This window comes from Nothobranchius furzeri, chromosome 2, assembly GCF_043380555.1.
Source record: "Nothobranchius furzeri strain GRZ-AD chromosome 2, NfurGRZ-RIMD1, whole genome shotgun sequence".
NCBI lineage: Eukaryota > Metazoa > Chordata > Actinopteri > Cyprinodontiformes > Nothobranchiidae > Nothobranchius > Nothobranchius furzeri.
Window position 1 is genome coordinate 2,012,935 of NC_091742.1, and position 14,428 is coordinate 2,027,362.

Sequence of the window (14,428 nt, forward strand, 5' to 3'; positions counted from 1 at the left end):
TCGTACAGAATTTTGCACTTACTAATAAATCTGAAATCTGCAATAATTCAGATGAAATGAGTATTTAATTGGACTTTTCTGCTGTTTATTCTGTGAATCGGCTCTAAACAAACTGATTTCTAGCTGCATGTGATTCTGTCACTGCTCCGGCTCTCTGCAAATCGCTAACAAGACATCATCCTCTTGTGGTTTCACTTCATTCAAAATTATTAGCAGCTGTTTTCTGCCTTCTTTGCTGTTTGTGTGTGTGTGTGTGTGTGTGTGTGTGTTTGTGTGTGTGTGTGTGTGTGTGTGTGTGTGTGTGTGTGTGTGTGTGTGTGTCAATCTGTGCTGTTCACACACATCTATCGTACACTTGACTGGAACGGCGTGGTGGCGGGGCTGAAGCTGATTACTTGACCAATTGAAGTTGCCTGGATATCCTTACCAGATGGGACTGAGACAGGCACACTTCATTGCTGTCGACTGTTCTGACCTACGATTTGCGTGGAGGATGTCTCAGAAAAATATGATGGATGAGTTTCTCCTGCTGATGCTGGATGGGAGACAGCTCTTCAGTGTCCAGTCGTAGCGTTGCCTTTGAGGCTAATTTTCTTCAATATGACTTTTAAAAAAAGGGTGCGGCTCCTTTAGTTTGTGAAATGTCCTGATTAACATCAGAGGGAAACAGGCTCATTTTTTCCCAGAGAGCCGAGAACGATGAGTAGATTACAGATGAGGGGATAGGAGTTAGGTGATGCTGGAAGGTGACCCCACATGTGTGGTCCCCTCTGTGTATCAGGTGCTCTAAAGAGAGCCATGTTGATGTTCAGAAGCCTTGAATGCTTGTTTAAAGAGAACCATTGGCACTCGCCACCAGAAGAATCCCCCTCAGTTTGGAGCGGAGTGTGAGAACAAGGAGAGTCCAGTTTGCCATGTCTGCTTGCTGTCGGCGTGTGTGATGGCGCTGGAACAACGCTGGCCCTGCAACGAGACCACACATACGGTCGCTTTCGGGACTTTTCAGCTGGGGATTCAGCGTGCTGTCAGTTATTGGCAAATTCAACAAATGAGTAAGAAATGTGACGCTGTTGCTTTGGTCTGGGATGACAGTTAAAACGCATCAGGATGACTTTTTATGTCTCGTATCTCTTCGATACCAAAACATGCAGCGCAGTCAAGAATGAGGTTCTATGATTCTGTCGCCTCATGGAAATTTGTCTGGATGAAATTTTCAAATAAAATAAAAAAATAAATGAACAGATATAACAAATGGATTTTTCATAGATCAAATTTGTAAACGGTTTATCATCATCTCAGATTATCAGATTGTTCTGATGTGATAGCCTTGCTGCTCGACCGGTCACAGAGATGCAAATTTGAGGATTAGTCATCTTTCACTAGCCAAGGGATCTAGACAAAACACAGTAAAAGATCTTGATCAGCAGGTCGGTTTAGCCGTGTTCTATTGTAGCCCCAGCAGGTTTACGATTGGCCCGAACACTTTTAGGTCCAGCCAATCACAGCGAGAGATGTTGAGTGGGGTTAACATCAGAGCTGCAACGAAGAAAAACTACATCTTTGGTCTCATCTTTCGACCTCTTACCCCGGTTTCACACTGAAAACATCAGAGGTGAGGAACGTCAACTTCAAATATAATCTATTATATTCTATTAAGTATTTTAACCCAGACGCGGCAATTTTCAGACGCATTCCAGAAGCGGGACGCAGCGCCGCGCTACTAGTGATAGGATCAGGTTCTATTTTTGCCGCAAGCCGCTTCTAGGACTTGTCAGTTTCCGCAGTTAACATAGGGCTAGTCAGGAAATCACTCACAGTTTCAGTGTAAAATCCCTGGTAATTTTCAAAATAAAAGTAGTGCAGCAATGCAATTTCATATATATGAAGCTTATGTGTGACCCCAACGGCTTATTTACTCCTAGTATAGTTCCAGAAGTGCAGCGGTGGGTGTCTCATGGCTTTAATCCTGGCAGTGGAGAGGACCAACATCTTATATGACGTCAAACAACGATATCAAAGATGATTTCCTTCTTTTTGGTTTAATGGCGGATTGCATCAACAAACCGTGACCTTTGCAGTCTCGAGGGATCTTGTGATCTTGCGAGTCCAGCGAAGAGCACACCAAGGAAGCTGTACCACGACCGAGACTCTCTCAGTGTGAAATGGACGGCTTTGAAGTTTGCGAGTAAACCGTTTTGTGCCGCTGATGCTTCCAGTGTAAAACCGCGGTTAGACTTGAGCCTTTCTTTGGGACATGAGCAGATAGAGATACTTAAATCATTTATTTCAAAAAGGATACATTTAACTCTTCTTCTTTGATGGTGCATGGCGGACTGCCTCGTTAATTGTCATAGTGTTGAGTACATCACATTGTTTGTTGCTCTGATTGGCACTAGTGCTGTCCAATTGCACATAGAGACCATTTGAAAGACAACTGTAGATTCCAACCTACTACCAAGCTCTGTCTATGGGCCATGGCCAGGAAAGTCTTCCACTCTAATTAAAGTAAGCAGAATGTTGTCAATTTCTAGAGAGCCATCACCCAGCACCCCTACTGATTTGCAGTGGTGCTGCTGTGAAGAGCATGAGCAACATCAAATTCCTGGGTGTGAATATCACTGAAAATCCTTCGTCAAGCGGCAACAAAGCAGTGCTTCCACTTTCCCCGCAGACTTAGAAGAACCAGAGCACAGATCTACATCATGACCAATTTTTACCAAAGGACCACCAAAAGCACCCTGACCAGCAGCATCACTGTGTGGTACGGCAGCTGCATCTCATCCTGTCGACAGTCTGGACAACCCGCTCTACCCCTGAGCTAATGATTAATTCTGGGTATGTCTTGAACATAGGGCAGTCATGACAAACAAGAAAAAATTAATTGAAAGCAAAAGCAAAGTCCAGGCCCTCAACCTGTTTGGCACCTCAAGACAACAAGAAATATTTAATGAGGCGGTTCCAGAGTGAGATTCAACCTTAGATGTTGTCACTTTGTTTTGATTACCAGCATCTCAGCTCCTGTGAAAAATGGTGCTTGAACATCATTTTGTTCCTCTTCTTTCAGCTGCCTGCATTTACGTGTCAGCACAAAGTGGGTCTGAATCCATCTTCTCTTTCAGCTTCACGTGGGGCGACGCATCCCAGTATCGGGACCATCTAGATGGCTGCAGCACAAGTTGTTAAACTCATGTTTAAAAACCAAACGTATCATTTTTTACAAATATATCAGAAATTAATGGAAGCATGAATGAAAACCTCAAATTTTTTTTTTACAATTAAGACGGTCGTTTCAAACTATAAAACTTGAAATGTTTTTTCAGTATACTAAAGTTTTGTTGCTAGGCAGCAGGTAGGGAAGGTTCCTGCAGGTCACAGAAAGATGCTTCAACATGCAACGATTAGTTTTCTGGTTAGACTTTCATGTTTTGATGTTATGACTGGCTGATGGAGGAGGTGGACGCATGAGTGTGCTGGAGGACGCTGCAGCTGAGAGTTGGTGATGAAGGCCAGAGATGCTGGAAACTGAATTTTATGACTAGTTATCACTCAAGTTTCAAACTAGGATCTCCTGGAGTTGTTAAATCATTCAAGCATAAATTTGAAGGTTTTCTTTCTCAGAGGACACCATCTAGAGGCAGAAAGGCGTATTGCACCATAAACCCCTCAACCTTCTTCTGTGGTACAGGTGGAAGCAACCCCGCTCATTCAGTTCAGATTTCTAAAAACCACAACCAAACAACACGGTGATGGGGAAGCCTAGAGCGTCGCGTCACAAAGCACTTGTAATCATCTAGCAGCACATTTGTAATTAATTGTTCAAAATGCTCAGTTTTTGAACATTTCTCCAAACATTCCTGAAGCGATTATGTTCTTGTTTATTTAAAAACACAGACATTTGTAATTTCCTACTTCTTCTACAGTAACAACCATAAATGTTTTACCGTTTTACAATTTATTCCACCCAGACAATCAGCGGCTCGTAAAGCTTAAAAACTGGCCATCAGAGTGGTGAGTAGTCTATTATTTGAACTGTTTTACATCCTCCAGCTTCTGATTGTGTGACTGTATACACACACACACACACACACACACACACACACACACACACACACACACACACACACACACACACACACACACACACCATGACATGCATATGCAGTAAAAATGATAATGGAGAGAACAGAAGCACACGCTCTGTCTGCTGTTATCAATCTGTCATCCACCGCGCATTGTCCTCCAGTCCAGCCGTGCCTTTCTCAGTTAGCCATGCAGTCAGTTTTTCCCCTGGTGAATTATTACCTTACAGTTAGTGTGTGGTGTCATGTAGGCTTTAGGGAGGGAGAGCAAAGTGTTGCCGTCTCGTGAAAAATAGCTGCAGAAACCAACTGAGAAAAGAGAGTCAACAAGAGAAAGAAAGACCGTTTTATGGCTGATCGGGACGATCTGCTGTTTTCAGACATTTTAAGAACCGTGTTCCCTAATCGCATAACCCCACTTTATAACGGCTAACCATTTCCCAGAACAAAGCACATCTAGTTTGGGTTACTGCATGAGATGTAAAACCATATGCATGTAAAATACAACAGGAACTGGGAGGCCAAAGAATTACAATCCACTTCTTTGTCTGTGGCTAATCGTGCAGTATCAGCAGTGGTGATGTAATGCTCTGAAATAAGAGTTATTGGGGGTGATATTTACTTAAAACGCTGATGTCATGTTTCTGAAAATATATTTCCCTTACTCCTTCAGCCAAGTCTGAATCTTCACTTTGGCTGATGTTTTCTTTGCTCTCATGGCCTGGAGCCAGTGTAATGTAGTCTGATGCCAGCGGGTTGCTAAGCAGGCTTCATAATTCCTTTTCTGATGGTATGAGAATGAGAAAAGACCAAAAAAACTAACAAAAGTTTAACAAATTGGGATAATGTTGAACAAGTTATTCCTTTCTGATGTGTTTGCAGTTTCAGCCATAACCCTGCACCTCCTGGAGTCAAACCACATCTTTAAATCTTCAATAATGCCCCTGGTGAGGCTCTCAATACTCCCACAGGGATGCCAACATTTAACAGGAAAAATAACAATGGCACAGCAGTGTTCCTTGTAATTAATTTGTTGGTGACAGTTAGCAAAACTAAGCCAAAGTGTGGGAGTCTCAGAGGGCTCTTTAGTAAAAGAGTAAAATGCCCAAAAAGGACGTTGGAGTTCCTGAATCCTATCCTAAAATCGAAACAGGATGAAGAAATAAACTGCTGGATAATGGGCTCACTTTATATTTATGACGTGTGTGTAGAAAATCTATTAAATTCCTGCTTTTAAAGCAACTTCAACAAGTTAGAAAATCAAATTTTAGTACCAAAATATTACCGTCAATATCATGGAGATGCTTGAATTCAAACTTAAATACTTTTCTTGCCTCTAATTCATAATTTTTTGTTCTGCACATGAACCTTAAAATAATTTTGACTTTATTTATTTTGTCTGTATATATCATGCTTTATATATATATATATATATATATATATATATATATATATATATATATATATATATATATATATATATTCCACGCAAACACACACTTAGGGCCTTGGGAGTGAGCATATTCAACGGCACTTGGCAGGGGGATTTCTCAGCCTCTTCCCGAGATTTGGCAATTCATGATCGCCTTTAGGTTTAAGTGTGGAAATGGAAGGGACCCCCCACCACCACCGATGCCCAGAGGTGCGGTACCACGATGTTAAAGTAACAGTGAGCAGTGTCCTGTTCCTCCAACTTACTGTTTGAAAGTAGAGTTACAACTGTCGTAAGCAACCCTGCTGTAGCTAGCGCTAACACTAACTTGAGCCAACTAATACTAAAATAAACCACGAAGTAAAAAGATCCACACTAGCACTAGCAAATCCAGTTGCAACAAAGCCAGGTCACCATCGGTCCGTGATTGTGTTGCCTCCTTGAACTCCCTCAAACTATGTTTACGCCAGTTTTAACTCTTTGCTTTGCCTCCAAAGCATTATTCTATTACTTTAACTTGGTTTCGCACAACAGAAAAAGCAATCTTCTTCATTTTCTTCTTCTTGTACTTTGTATTGACAATTGGTGAACTGAAAATGCTAACTGCTAGCATAGCAGATAACAACTGTAAAACAGATAAAGAGCGCTTAGGATGCCCACCTGCTCCACAAAACTTTAATGTGCGGTTTTTGGTAAGCAGAGGAGGGCATAGTGGTGTCAGAAATGAAATGATCACGTTTCTAACTCAGCAATCACTGGGATCAATGTTAAGCTCTAGCTTAAAGTTTAAAAAACAATGTATTTTTAACTGGAGCTTACAGCCAGACTGCATCCAGGGACCTTTTATCCTGAGTGCTGATAAACCTCATGTCATTACAGTCAGTTTCTCAGATAATCAACTTTGTCCTTTTGACTTCTTCATCCATGTTTTCCCCCCTGAATTCCTTGCATCGTGTGCTATACTCGACAATGATTTTCCCTCTCAGAAAACCTGTGATTGATTAGCATAGCCTAGCTTTGATTATGTAAACTGATACATTTTTGACTGGAATATGTCAGGAAAGCCACAGAGCAACATCTGACTCCCTCTGATTGCTGCAGACTCTGTGTGAGGTCTAGATATTAAATCACATAAATCTGATAAACTTGTTCTGTTAGCCGAGTTAGGAGATTCATCATTGGTCCTGCTTACTTTTTGACTCATGCTTTAACAATGATGGTTTAGACTGAATAGCCTACATTTAATGGCATCATAAGAGTTCAAATACACCATTACTGCTTTTGCTCAAATGGAGTTTGGGGGTTTTTCATTTATGAAATCACAGTCGAGACCTGAGAAGCTACTCTTAAAATATGGGGAGCGGTGCTTTTGCCCTGCAGAAGGCTTGTAATTTTCTTGGCCTTTGATGGTTGACCTGCTGGTTAAATTGTTCATTTAAAAAAATCCCAAGAAATCAGCTCAAAGGAGCAGTTCTCTCTGAGTGGGTGATGTCTGAACCCCATATTATAGCATTATGTCATTAAAGTAAAAAAAAAAAGATAACAGATGTTCTAGCTGCTCTCAGCATTTCAGGAAAAATAGGAACTTGTTCAACTTTATCTAGATGTCCAGCTGTGTGCAGTGGAAAGGTGTTTGGAGTTCATTGTGTTTGCTTCATTGTTGTGTTTACTATCCCTGATCCCTGATCAGATTTAGACTAAATCTCACCCAGAAGGACATTAACACAGCTGGACCACATCTTTTTCTACAGACCATGGAAGAGCAGAGCTCCTCTAGCCAGTCTGATGTAATGAAGGTAGACAGGATAAATAAATGATAAATGACCCACACTTGTATAGCACCTCTCAGAGTAAGGACTCCAAAGCGCTTTACACTACAGTGTATCATCCATCCATTCACACACATATTCACACACTGGTGGTGATGAGCTACGATGTAGCCACAGCTGCCCTGGGGCGCACTGACAGAGACGAAACTGTCAGGAAGACATTCTATCACAGCTAGATAAATCTCATTCTGACCAACATCAGTGCATATTAATGTTTGGGCTAATCGCGTCAACACAGTACTTCTGGGTAACATTTAGTTTAAATCTGATAAGGGATCAGGGATAGTTAACACAACAATGACGCTCTAACAGGTAAACTCCATAATTTTAGGTAAGGACACAGTCCAGAGAGCCTGAAAAATGAGTTTATGTATTAGGGATTTCCCACGGAATAATCTCCTTTTCCTACAAGCTGTGGGCTGATGAAGGTTTTTAGATTAGACATCTGCCTTTTTTGTCGTGCAAGCATTTAATTAAGGATGTAAACTCCAAACACCTTTCCACCACACACAGCTGGACACTGACAGGATGAAACTGTCAATCTGTAAAAGACCACTGAATCCTGCAGCGGCTGAAACATTTTTTGGAGAATGATAAAATAAGGTCCTGAAGACTTCCTTGTGGCAATCGCAGGAGGTCAAGCTATCCAAAAACGCTTAGAAAAAGAAGCTTCTGGTAAAGTTAATTGCAAGTGTATGATGATGCAGAGTAAATCTACACAAAAACACCATGAGGAGCTGTAGTTGGAAATAGCAGAAGATTACAGGGAATAAAGTCAGTACCAAAACCTTCTATCACAGCTAGATAAATCTCATTCTGACCAACATCAGTGCATATTAATGTTTGGGCTAATCGCTTCAACACAATTCTTAAATGCCCTTGTTGCCATTATGACCTAAAACATTGGGCTGAGAAGATAGTTTTCATCATTTCTAGAAAACAGCGTGAGATGTTGGAGGTGTGGCGTGTGAAAAGGGTCAAATGTTTGTGTCTCACACTCAGTGCGTGAGAGTTGGCAGCCTTCTATTAGCTGGCTCATGTTAGTGTTAGCTCTTTGTTAGCACTAGCTACGACAGGCTTTAGTAGGTTTGTTTATGTTAGTTTCAATTCCACTTTCAACCAGTAGGGCGGAGGAGCAATTCGGCATCCGTAAAATCAAGTTATGACCATTTTTGTGTTGGGTAAGCCGAGTTAGAATGATAAGCTAAGTTAGCTGAAGCAGCCATCTCAAATTAGATTGTCTGCGATTGGTAGTCAGGTGAAATATAACGCCACAAAGATTTTATATTGTTGAATAAACTGGTTTTGTTTCCCATTCCACTGATTAAATCTGTGATGGTGAAAGATAAAAATAAATCAGTGTAAATAAAAAAAGCATTTTGAAGAACCACAGGCTGGGCCACAACTCCACTACAAGATTGTTATTTTTGTTGTGCAAACCTAACAGAACACAGCTTGGTTTGTTTACAACCGCAGTTGAACCACCTTTTTATTTGAAATAAAGGAGTGTGGAAACACAAATCAGATTGGAGCCTGCAGATGCGTTGAATTGTCCAAAAACTGAGGAAACTGAGCCACAAATGGTTTGTTTTTAGAGGCATTTGATTTAATTTCTCTTTGTGAAGGAAGCTTTGAGGAAACTTTGTGTTGATGCATATTTTGATGCCAGTTTGTAGCACCATTGCCTCGCAGCAATGCGGTCAAAGGTTCAAATCCCGGCTGTGGCCTCATGTGGGGAACATGTTGTCCATTTGCATCTGTGGATATTTGGAACTATATAGTTTCCTCTTACAGACCAAAAACTGGAGTGTTAGGTCAAGCGGGGATGCTAAATTGTTCTAAGGCCTGAGTCCTCTGGCCTGATGACCACGAGAGGCACCAGCTCCACATGACTTTAAAATAATGAATGAGTGATTCTTTACAGTGCTTCAGGATGTAGCTTGTAAATATGCAGGGTTTGTTTAGTGGTTGTTTTCTGTTTTTATAAGGTCAACACAACAAGTTAATCTCTGCATTGCAGCCATGTCATTTTAATGCCTTAAAGTGCGTTCTCATTGATAAAAATGAACAATTGTCTTTAATAAACTCCGTGAATGTCAGGTAAACACAAGCTGGCGTGTATAACAAGTAAATCCTTCAATAAGGCATACTGACAGATTTATAAGTCATTTTGTTGAGCCAGTTTGTACTAATTTGACAGGGTGAGCATCATGTCACCGTATCCCGATTGAACATGTGGATATCCCTTTGGCTGACTAGTTAATGTGTGTGACTTACCCGGGAGTCTGGGGATCAAATTCCTCCCTCGTTTCTCCACCTTGCCACATTAAATGACCCATTACAGGGTTAAGAGAGTCACTCAGACCCCACTGCCCCCTGTGGCCAGAATACCGCACTTGCAATTTAAGAGTATCCGGACCGGTCCCTGTTTGTCAATGGTAAAGTGGAGCCGACATGCTTGCGCTGCAGTCTGCTTCCAGCACATTTCCTGCATGTCTTAGATCATGAACACAGCAGATTTGTTTGATTTAGTGATGAACCACTCCTGTAGAGACTAATGAAGGCTGAGGAGACATTTCAACTGTTAGATTAAGGTGTTAAAAAGATTAACTCACAGCGAGGGGAAGAGTTTTGCTTTTGGTTTTATGACAGTGAATTAATAATGGGTTGTTAAAAGCAAGCTAAAACTACTAAATGTGTGTTTTTATAGCAACAATTAAAAGGAAATATGTTCAGAAATGTTTTTCTGGTTTTTTTTTTTTTTGGGTAAAAAGCAAAAAGCCACAAAATACGTGACACCAGCTCCCCCTTAAATATTTCATTTAAACACCAATACTGAACCAGCACAAAAGCTTAGAATCAATATTTATGTTTTAAGGCACAAGTCTGAATCCGTTCCTTAACTTTATTTCCAAGAAGCCAAACTTTTTTGTGATATTTAAAACTTCCCCTGATCTATGAAGTTAATAATGAAGCTAACATCGCAATTAATAGCAATCCAGGATCTAAATAAATGGCTAAAACAACAGTTTCTCACTTTTCTTACACCAATGATGTGATTAGCAAGAAGCTATTGGAAATGACATTTTTTTTCTCCTATTTGTTTAAGCACAAACTGCACAGTGTTCTGTTCAAGAATCTTTATGAGACAAAAGTTGCCAAAGTCCAAAGAAAAACTTTGAGACCTTCAGAAAGTCAGGGGAACGTTTGATCAGGGCTGATTTACAGTCTGGCTCTTTTAAACGCCAAATGTAAGGAAATGAGACCTGTTACACTGTGTGTGTGTGTGTGTGTGTGTGTGTGTGTGTGCGTGCGTGCGTGCGTGCGTGCGTGTGAGTGCAAACCTCCAGCAAGGATTTAACTTCTACTGTACATTACAACACAAACACACACACACACACACACACACACACACACACACACACACACACACACACACACACACACACACACACACACACATGCTCACACAAACACACGGTGTGAAATGTAGAGCAGGCAGCCGCCTACGGAGCGTTGCCAGTTTACAGATTAATGAGGAGGCTCAAACCAAACATGTTTCTCATTGATTCTGTGGACGAACTGCCGGGTTTCGCTCCCGCTCGTTATTTGGCAACACAGGCTGAAAATATCTAGTTACTAATAGAGGAGTAATTACAATGCAATTAGAGATGCTCGATTTTTACTTTCCATCTCTGTTGAATACTTTAACCATGACGTTGTGTAACTCCAGTTAAAAATCCGACTGTGCTGTTTCCTCTGCTCATAATGACGACAATGTAATTGCTAAAATGATAATGTGTCATTAAATGGCGTTGACATTTGATTTCCCCGTGATAATGTAGGGGTTAAAGAGTTACAATTTAGTTAATGACCAGAGACATTAAAGACTAATATCTAGTATGGACCCCATCTACTATCTACTGGACACTAGGCTGTTTAAATCAGAAGAGTGGTTCTTTTTATTACAGGGAAATTCAATTCAATTCAATTCAATTCAAGTTTATTTATATAGCGCCAAATCACGACATGAGTTGTCTCAAGGCACTTCACATAATAAACATTCCAATTCACAGTTCATTAAGCCAATCAGAAATAATGTTTCCTATATAAGGAACCCAGCAAATTGCATCAAGTCACTGACTAGTGTCAGTGACTATACAGCAATCCTCATACTAAGCAAGCATGCAGCGACAGTGGAGAGGAAAACTCCCTTTTAACAGGAAGAAACCTCCAGAGAATCCTGGCTCAGTATAAGCAGCCATCCTCCACGGCTCACTGGGGATCGAGAAGACAGAGCATGCAGACACACACACGAGCAGGCAGACACACACACACACACACACACACACACACACACACACACACACACACACACACACACACACACACACACACACACACACACACACACACACACAAAGATAAGTAATGTGTCTATAGTTATATTGTGATGTCTTAGTAAATATTGTATTTGGTGAAAGATAAACTTTATTGTATTTATCCTAGTGGATAATTCAACGGATAAACTAGTATTAGCACATCAAAAGTCAATGAAAACAAAAAGTTATTATCAGGAGAGAGAGAATGTATTAGTGGTTAGCAGCAGTGTGCTAGTCGATGGCCCCCTCCATGAGGCCACCACAGCTCAGCAGAACGTCATTGTAGCTTCTTCTGGGGAGAAAAACACTTACAGAGAAAATAAAGTTAACAGCTGAAATTGCACAAAATAGTACAGTTAAAGAGCAGACTGTAGAAGAAAGCAGTAGTGTGAAAAGTGGTCAGTGTGTCCTCCAGCAGTCTAAGCCTATAGCAGCATAACTACAGAGTTAACTCTGGATAACCTATCCTATTTAGATGTAGGCATGTTGGAGGCAGGGCAAGGGAGAGCCGTCTTTACCGACTGTACACTCCACCTCCCTGTAATCCCCAACTTGTTCAGATTTAGGCTAACATCAGATTTTAACTATAAGCCCTATCAAATAAAAATGTTTTAAGCCTATTCTTAAAAGTAGACAAAGTGTCTGCCTCACGGACTAAAGCTGGGAGCTGGTTCCACAGGAGAGGAGCCTGATAACTAAAAGATCTGCCTCCCATCCAAAGTTAAGATATTCTTGGAACCACCAGTAGACCTGCAGTCTGAGAGCCTAAGTGCTCGGTTAGGAACATATGGAACAATCAGATTACTGATGTATGATGGACCTTGATTATTAAGAGCTTTATATGTGAGAAGAAGGATCTTAAAATCTATTCTGAATTTAACAGGTAGCCAATGTAGGGAAGCTAAGACAGGAGAGATATGATCTCTCTTTTTAATTCTCATCAGAACTCTAGCTGCAGCATTTTGTACAAGCTGAAGACTTTTAACTACATTCTGTGGACTTCCTGAGAGTAATGAATTACAGTAATCCAGTCTTGATGTAATAAATGCATGAACTAGTTTTTCAGCATCACTCCTGGAATGTATGCTTCTAATCTTAGCAATATTCCGAAGGTGGGAAAAGGAAATCCGACAAACTTGTGAAACCTGGGATTTGAATGACATGTCCTGGTCAAAGATAACACCAAGGTTCCTTGCTTTGTTCTCGGAGATTAATGTAATGCCATTCAGGTCAGGTGATTGACTAAGCAATTTCCTTTTCTGGGTTTCTGGTCCAAAGATGAGAACTTCCGTCTTGTCTTGATTTAAAAGCAAGAAGTTAAGAGTCATCCAATTTTTTATGTCCTCAAGACAAGCCTGTAATCTACCCAACCGATTAGGTTCATCAGGGTTAATGGATAAATATAACTGAGTATCGTCAGCATAACAGTGGAAGTTTATCCCATGCTGTCTAATGATTTTACCAATTGGGAGCATATATATAGTAAAAAGAATTGGCCCAAGCACTGAACCCTGTGGTACTCCGCAAGTAACCCTGGAGTATGAAGAAGATTTGTCATGTACATTTACAAAATGATATCTGTCAGACAGGTAGGATTTAAACCAGCCTAATGCTGTTCCTTTGATCCCTACAACATGTTCAAGTCTTTCTAAAAGAACATTGTGATCAACTGTGTCAAAGGCAGCACTGAGATCTAACAAGACTAGAACAGACACAAGATTCTTATCTGAGGCCATAAGAATATCATTTGTAACTCTCACTAATGCAGTTTCAGTGCTGTGATACTCTCTAAAACCAGACTGAAATTCCTCAAACAGAGCATTAGTGTTTAAATGCTGACATACTTGGATGGCCACTATTTTCTCCAGGACTTTGGATAAAAATGGAAGGTTAGATATTGGTCTGTAATTCATTGGGTCATCTGGGTCCAGAGAAGGCTTCTTAAGTGAAGGTTTGATTACAGCAACCTTAAAATCTTGTGGTACATACCCATTTACTAAGGATAGATTAATTATATCTAGAATGGGGGCAGTAACCAAAGGAAATGCATCTTTAAATAATTTGGTTGGGATTGGATCCAAAATGCAAGTTGAAGGTTTAGATGAAGCTAATATTTTTGATAACTCTGAAAGCTCAACTGGATCAAAACGGTTCAAGCACAGATGAGGTTCTAGAGTCACCTCTGAAGCTGCCTCACTTACTGAGGAAGAAGAAATCGCATTAGGGAGGATGCTAAAGATTTTGTTTCTAATAGAATTAATTTTACTTGTAAAAAATCCCATGAAGTCATTGCTGCTGAGGGCTAAGGGAATAGATGGCTCAGAGCTACGATTCTGTGTAAGTTTAGCAACTGTACTGAAAAGAAATTTAGGATTATGCTTATTCTCCTCAATTAATGCTGAAAAATAAGCAGTTCTAGTTTGTTGAAGCTTATTTTTATAAAGCACAAGACTATTTTTCCAGGATAGGTAGGCCTCCTCATGGTGCGTAGAGCGCCATGTTCTCTCCAATTTCCTAGAGTTTTGTTTTAAGGCTCGTAGATGAGAGTTAAACCAGGGAGCCAAATTCCTGTCCCTAATTACCTTCTTTTTTAAAGGGGCAACATCATCTAATGCCACACATAAAGAGGAATTCACATGATGAACTAAGGCATCAATTTGTGAGGGGCTAGAACTGAAAATATTGCCCTCTGCTACATGCCTCTGA